The 7,969-nt window shown below is 39.1% G+C and overlaps 1 protein-coding gene, 1 long non-coding RNA gene and 1 pseudogene across 6 annotated transcripts in view; 2 read left to right on the top strand and 1 right to left on the bottom strand.

The window, feature by feature from the left end:
- LOC108308425 overlaps positions 1 to 5,480 on the top strand; it is a 13,211-nt gene extending 7,731 nt beyond the window's left edge. For 3 of the 4 annotated variants that reach the window (XR_005201204.1, XR_005201203.1, XR_005201202.1), the window contains 2 exons: positions 137 to 196; positions 5,437 to 5,480. This is a non-coding gene — a long non-coding RNA (uncharacterized LOC108308425). The remainder of the gene's footprint in view (positions 1 to 136; positions 197 to 5,436) is intronic. The other variant, XR_001826914.2, reaches the window with a different exon arrangement.
- AP2B1 (adaptor related protein complex 2 subunit beta 1) overlaps positions 1 to 7,969 on the top strand; it is a 141,280-nt gene that overhangs the window by 14,010 nt on the left and 119,301 nt on the right. The window lies entirely within an intron of this gene.
- Positions 4,418 to 5,286, bottom strand: LOC108308423 (annotated as a pseudogene).

Here is a 7,969-nt window from a genome sequence, read left to right as displayed (position 1 = left end):
TGAGCCACCGTGCCCGGCCACATTTTTAGAAATTCTTAAGTGTTTTTAAAATTAATTGTATGTTCTTAAAATTAATTGGATACCTTGTTGGCTGTCTATAACCTGAATAATGGAATTCTTTTCTCTTGCTATATAGGTGCACATTAAAGATCCAAAGTCATGACTGACTCCAAGTATTTCACAACCAATAAAAAAGGTAAGTATGAGAATCTAATGAAATCTTTGAAATTTTTGAAAAGTTGTAGTGTAAGATTGTCTCAAGCAGAATGTTCCTGACCTCTTCTTTCAGACATACATGTAGTAGACAATCTCATTGGACATCTACTACTTCTGCAGATAAATGTATTCAAGAATAGATTTTAAAAGTTAGGGCTGTGATGTACATTATTTTGACTTGAAGGTTGTATGATGTACATTATTTTGACTTGAAGTGAAAGAGAGTCTGCTGTTTGAAATCAATATTGATCCATTGAAGATTGGTTAAGTCTGAGGAGGACAAAAGAAGCAGCACACGTTTTCTCTTTTGTTAAATAACTTTTACTTGGAAATAAACATTTTATAACAAAGAATACAATTAAAGCAATACAGATATGTATATAAAAAATAAAAATGAAAGTTCTCCCTTCCTGTTCCTATTCCCAAGGGAACTCAGTGTATATCCTCAAGTCTTTTTCTATGTGTATAAGTGCATATATTAATACATATAATTAAAAAATTTTTATCTTTAATGAAAAAGTACTCTTGCAAAACAATGCATACAAATGTGTTATTTTCTTTTTTTGTTTTTGTTTTTGTTTTGAGACCGAGTCTTGCTGTGTCACCCAGACTGGAGTGCAGTGGTGCTATCTCACTGCAACCTCTGCCTCTTGGGTTTAAACGATTCTCCTGCCTCAGCCTCTGGAGTAGCTGGGTTTACAGGTGCCCACTACCATGCTTGGCTAATTTTTCTGTTTTTTAATAGATATAGGGTTTCACCATCTCTGATGTTTTGATAACAGGCAATGCATAAAGATTGGTCAGGCAGTCTCAAACTCCTGATCACTCAGGTGAGCCATCCAACTCGACCTTCCAAAGTGCTGGGATTACAGGCGTGAGCCACTGCACTGAAACGTATTATTTTCATATCCCTCCATATACATCTACTCTGTTCTTCATCTAGATGTATATTTAAAATGGGCAAACCTCTAGAGCCATCAGTGATTTTTTAGGTCATAGACTGCATTACTTGAGGGGCTTTGAACTTACTAGCCTCATCATCTTTGTTATCAGTAATATACTGCTTGTTTATATGTATGAGTTTGGGCCTAGGAACAAAGGATCCTTCTTGAGAACGTCCAACCTTTCATCTTTTATAAAATCGTTCCTAAATAAAATAGATCATTTCCAGAAGTGTGGAGGGTCTTCTCATCAAAACAGACCATTTTAGCCCATCTCAGCTTATTGTGCCTGTAGTTTAGCTTGCTTTATTTGTTGCTTAGGATCAGAATTCTGTACTTTTGTATTCAGCAATCCTTATATTTACCAAAGTATTCTGGATATGTCACCAACTACCATTCTTCTTTTTCTCTTTTTGCTAACAATTTGGCTTTCTTCTCAAATGTACCTTTTCTGTTCTTCTCCAATGGCTGAAATATGACATCTTCTCTGTCCCAGAGTTTCCCTATCTTGTTTCTCTTGAAATGGTTACTGGTCTGATTGTCTCCAGGTTTAGTGGAGTTTGGTCTTGAAGAACACTCTGTAGAGTCCTTTTACATTCATTTCTGTATTCCATTCATTTATTCAGCAAATATTTATTGTGTGTCTGCTATGCACAAGTCATATTTTCTTAATACCTTAACATTGATGAAATTTCTGATGAAATATCCTAATTTACTCTAAATCAGAGTAAGTGCAAAGGATGCCTAGTACCTAGATCTTGGTTTCTAAATACCATTTCCCACTAAAAGGAAAAAAATTAAAAAACCCAGTAATGGTGGTGCATACCTGTAGTCCCAGCTATTTCGGAGGCTGAAGTGGGAGGATTACTTGAGCCCAGGAGGTCAAGGCTGCAGTGAGCTGTGCTTACGCCACTGCACTCCAGCCTGGGCAACAGAGAGAGACCCTGTTTCAAAAGGAAAAGAAATTAAAAAGAAAACTCCCCAGATTATTTTAGTTTGTAGCCATGATTGAAAACCACTGCTAGCTGCTAACAGTGCTTGGTAGGTTTGATTGAGGGGAGAAAGAGGGGAAAAAAGATAGGAATTTAAGGAAGTTGTAGAATATATGACTTTGCCTGTTTGAGTACCCCTCTTTGGTCCTACGCAACTTTTTCCTCATTTTTATTACCTACATCTTATAAAAGCCATTAGCCACTTGTCATTCATTCCCAGCTTTTTCTGATTTTCTTTTGGAAATAGGTTTATTTCTTCTTTCTTCTGTTAACATTTTGTGTGCTTGGATGAACAACATGTCTATAATGATATGAAGGGATATAATTAAAATTAAATAGTTAAAATTTTAAAACTCTTCTAATTCTTCCAACCCTCAAAAGGGTCCTGGTGACCTTTTTATAATTCAGGCATTTGTAAAAGTTTGAGACTCCAGATTGAATCACTGCTGATAAATATCATACATAAAAAATTGGTAGACTGTGTTCCCTGTGCTTCCTGCAACACTCACCAGAACTGCCACTGAAATATATTCTTTAAATTTGTGCTGTTGGAATTGGAATAATTTCTGTTACATCCTGCTTTGATTCTGTAATACCTGCTGCTATTCACAATTCGGACTTTCTGAAACCCAGCTGTTTGTCCTTTACTGTTCCCGGAAGTGAATGAGAGGAACTCTAAGAGCTGGATTTGGCAGCATGGGACATGATAAAGGGTCCTATGAAGATGAAGAATGACTCTTTAAAGGGCTCAGCTCTTCTGGATGTGCCACTTTTGTAGCTGTTGATTAAATAGCAATTTTGGAGTAACTTTTTTTACCTTATCGTCCATGGATATTGAAATGAGAACTTATTAATTTCTTCCTTTCCACATAGTGATTTCAGGCAAATCATGTAGTGTCTGCCCCCACTGTTTCTACACTGCTGAATGAGATCTGGTTGAAAGGAACAATAGGAGCAGTCTTGAAGGTAGAGGATAGTCTTTGAAGCAATATGGTAGATGAGCTGGAGGGTATAGATGGAAAGTTGAGGTGGGAGTAGTCAACCTCTTTTTCACGGGCTTAGTGATTTTTTTCCTTTCCTTTTAAACAATGTTAGGGTTGTTACTTTCTTTTTTATTTTGGTTCCAGCATTTTGAAGATAGGTGAGTCTGGAGACCAGGCCTTAAAATAGTGATTACAGTCCCTGGCATTTTACAGTGCGGAGCCTAAGCAGTCATTCAAGATTGTACCTTTAGAAATGTCTCCCTTGTGTACCATTCTTGGTTTCAAGATTATTTTTGTTAGATTGATTGAATAGGAAGGGCCTTAAAGCCCATTAATTTATTAAAGTACTGATTAAAATAGTGATTCTTTTTTTTTTTTTTTTTTGAGACGGAGTTTCGCTCTTGTTACCCAGGCTGGAGTGCAATGGCGCGATCTCGGCTCACCGCAACCTCCGCCTCCCGGGTTCAGGCAATTCTCCTGCCCCAGCCTCCTGAGTCGCTGGGATTACAGGCACACACCACCATGCCCAGCTAATTTTTTGTATTTTTAGTAGAGACGGGGTTTCACCATGTTGACCAGGATGGTCTCGATCTCTTGACCTCGTGATTCACCCGCCCCGGCCTCCCACAGTGCTGGGATTACAGGCTTGAGCCACCGCGCCCGGCCTAAAATAGTGATTCTTAACATTGGCTGTGCATTATAGTCACTTAGGGGAGCTCTTAAAGATTATGAGTTTTCCTTGACATGCTGATTTATTTGGTCTAGAGTGCAGCTGTACTTTGTATTTCTCAGGTAATATTAATGTGTGGCCAGGGTTGAGGACCTTTGAATTCAAGGGTCAGGAGACATAGTGCTAAGCTCAACTTCGTCACTCACTGTGTGAACTTTTTTTTTTTTTTTTTTTTTTTACCAGAAAATAAACACCAACTTTATTAATATAATAGCAACAGAAAAGGTTTCCAATTTCTAAGAAGGAAATAACACCAGCTTTCTAAAAAGGAAATAACATAACACCAGCACAAGTGTTTAAAGTGTAAATGCCTACATTTCTTGTTCTGATAGCTTCCCACCACACACCAAAGGTTCCTTAAAGACAGTTGCCACCAGAGCTGCTGCAGGAACATGTTTTTCACTGGGCATAGCTTCACAGTCAACTCCTCAAGCAAAAGACTAAAATATTAATTCTTTTTAGAAGATCTTGGTTGTGGAAGAACATATCAATATGGAGAGAAGATCTTTGCTTCTCAAATTCAAGAAACACTACTAACTAATATATCAATTTTTCTCTGATACAGTGTGCCAGAGTGCTCTGTGAAGAATCCTTTTCCATCCATACCACATGTCTGGGTGAGAGGAGAGTGGCAAGCTGCCAGTACACTAGCAGGCACTCCTGGTGATGCTCTGGGCTCTGCTCCCTTTCTGCTGGTAGTAGTAGGCATCTTTTCTGGTAGCTGCAGCAACTCGATGTGGGGGGAAGGGAGGGGCCACCGACCAATCACCTCTTCTCGAAGCCATACTTTTTGCGTTCATAGAAGAGATCTGTCTTAGAGCTCCCCAAATTAACAATCTTTGGGCAGCCATCTCTATCCTTCTCCTGGATGGTACACTCCTTACAATAATAGGCATCAGAGACCCCAGGGCCTCCACAGATCACACAGCGCCCCTGGTAAGATCCATAGTTACACTCATCACATATGTGCACCAGAATGCAGGGACGCACATAGGAGTCACAAATCACACACACTTGCCATCACATTTTTCACATAGTCTTCCGATGGCAACGTCAGCCTGCTTGCGGCAAAAGATCAAATCAGGATGATGTTTAGCCATAGTTCCCAATGAAGCCGGCCGCCGGTCACTGTGTGAACGTTAAGCCTCATTTCTTAATCTGTAAAGCTGAGCATGGATAAATGGGATAATACGTGCCTGCTCCTTACCTACATTTATGTTCTTCTCCAGACTTTTAACATTCTGATGGAAGATCATCCTTCAGATAATGTTCTCTCTCCACTGTAGCTAGATATAATGAGATTTGCTTTTTTCCCCACTCCTGTGGTTCTTAAGGATCTGGATTGCATCTTTCTCTCTGGCCATAATTTAAAAGATTTTTAAAACTTACGGTAGTTTCTTTATCAGTGAGTCAAGTAATAATCTAGGGCTTTGAATTTTACATATTCTGTAATTTTAAAATAACCTTATTTCAGTTGCTGCCCTGCTATCCTGGTATTAGTTATTACATAGTGCAGTATTTTGCGCTAGATCTGTGGTCCTGGGACTTCACCAGTTTGTTCTCATCTCTTACAGGAGAAATATTTGAACTAAAAGCTGAACTCAACAATGAAAAGAAAGAAAAGAGAAAGGAGGCTGTGAAGAAAGTGATTGCTGCTATGACTGTGGGGAAGGATGTTAGGTAAGTGTAATCACCCTTGCCATTGGTCACTTTAGAGATCCATAACCCATCTTATGGCCTTTACTGCTTTTCCTTTAAAACTATTATAATCGTAGAACCTCTAAGAATGGGTTTGTCCCACGAAAAAGATCATCAGGAAGTGCAGTTGCTTTTGTATTGATGCTCTCCTTAAGTGGTGTTTCTTGTTTTAGGGTGTGTGTGTGTGTGTGTGTGTGTGTGTGTGTTTTAGAACAGTGAAATGAGTTTGATTTTTTTGCCCTCAAATCTATCATAACACCTCCTGAGAGCTGGCAAAGTTACAAATCTTTTGGCTGAGGTTGTTTAGAAGATGATAAAAATAAGGCCAGGCACGGTGGCTCACGCCTGTAATCCCGGCACTTTGGGAGGCTGAGGCGGGTGGATCACTTGAGGTCAGGAGTTTGAGATCTGCCTGGCCAACATGGTGAAACCCCGTCTCAAAAAAAAAAAGTAAAAAATTTTTTTTGTAATTTAATATTTTATTTATTTTATTAAGAAAAAAAAAGAAGATAAAAGTATACTGAGAGGCATAAGTTCACATTTCTTTATTTGGCTCAAACCATTGCCCTCAACTTTACGACTCTACATTCAGCTGCTGAATTCAAGATGAAAATCAATATTAACAAAGACCATTTAGCCTTATTTTTTCTGTAATTAAGACCATTTGGAAATAAGTAAGGATTGTATGCAAGCCCCTGAGGATTATCCTAAGACCCTTTCAGGGGGTCCGTGAGATCAAAGTTGTTTTCATAATAATACTTGGATGTTACTTGCCCTTTTCACTATTTTTATGTTTACACTGATGGTGCAAAGCAGTAGTGGGTAAAACTGCTGGTACCACAGCGTGAATCAAGGCAGTGGTGCCAACCATAATGGTAGTCATTGTATTCCTCACCATCATATGCTGAAAAAGAGCAGTTTCACTTAATCCTCCATGAGCAGTAAAAATTTGTTTTATTTATAAAACTTGAAACTTTTAAGTATTCTGTATAATGCAATAGGAATTACCCATAAAGCTCTTCTGCTGCATAGCAGTGTGATGGTCTACATGAGGAAAAGCCCTTGTGCAGTTGTTTGAATTGCAAACACCATTTTTATGTGAAAGAATGATTGACAAACTGTATTTAATTAGACTTTGGTATTTGGGAGATATTTTATCAAAAATGAACAAAGTGAACCTGTCACTTTAAGGGAAAAACATTGACAGTAGATACAGTTCAGGTTTTAAAGTAGAAATTAGAATTTCGGAAAACTGTCTCCCATCAAAGGCTTGACAGCTTCCTAATGCTTAAAGACTTTTCTGAGGAGATTAGGGTGAAGTTAATTATTGCAATTGTTTGCTGTTTTATAATGAAATGTGTCAGCACAGCTCAGTGAATCAATATTTTTCCAAATGACCAGAGCATATGTATATCACAAAATAATGCATGGATAAAAGATCTATTCAAAATACCATGTAGGCCAGGCGCAGTGGCCTATGCTTGTAATCTCAGTACTTTGGGAGGCCGAGGCAGGCAGATCACCTGAGGTCAGGAGTCCGAGACCAGACTGGCAGACATGGTAAAACTCTGTGTCCACTAAAAAAGATACAAAAAAAAAAAAAATAGCCGGGCGCGATGGCACGTGCCTGTAATCTTGGCTACTCTGGAGGCTGAGGCAGTAGAATCGCTTGAACCCAGGAGGCAGAGGTTGTAGTGAGCTGGGTTTGCACCACTGCACTCCAACCTGTGCAACAGAGTAAGACTCTGTCTCGAAAAAAAAAAGCTGTGTAAATGTGTGGATTTTAGTACAACCAAGTACAAAAAGTTTATTGATAAGGTTTCAGATTCTACATTGCAACTAACTTTTAAGAAACTGCATTTTTTAGACTCAGAAAGAGGAAAACCACTATTTGTCTTGATTGATTGATCGATTGATTTGAGACAGGTCTCACTCTGTCACCCAGGCTGGAGTACAGTGGCGCGAACTTGGCTCACTGCAACCTCTGCCTCCTAAGCTCAAACGATTCTCCTGCCTCAGCCTGCCAAGTAGCTGGGATTACAGGTGTGTGCCACTACCACCTGGCTAATATTTTTGTATTTTTAGTAGGGACAGGGTTTCACCATGTTAGTCAGGCTGGTCTTGAACTTCTGACTTCAAATGATCCACTTGCCTTGGCCTTCCAAAAGTTCTGGGATTACAGGTGTTAGCCACTGTGCCTGGCCTGTCTAGTTTTGTGTAGCATCAAGAATACTTAGTTATAACCAAAAAAAAAAAGGAGAAAGAAAATAAGGAATATCTAGTTATATGAAAAACTATTAAAATATTATTTCCGGGCCGGGCGCTGTGGCTCACGCCTGTAATCCCAGCACTTTGGGAGGCCGAGGCGGGTGGATCACGAGGTCAAGAGATCAAGACCATCCTGGTCAA

This window comes from Cebus imitator, unplaced genomic scaffold, assembly GCF_001604975.1.
Source record: "Cebus imitator isolate Cc_AM_T3 unplaced genomic scaffold, Cebus_imitator-1.0 Scaffold85, whole genome shotgun sequence".
NCBI lineage: Eukaryota > Metazoa > Chordata > Mammalia > Primates > Cebidae > Cebus > Cebus imitator.
The sequence above is the reverse complement of the archived record's forward strand: the minus strand, read 5'-3'. Positions and strand labels throughout refer to the sequence as shown.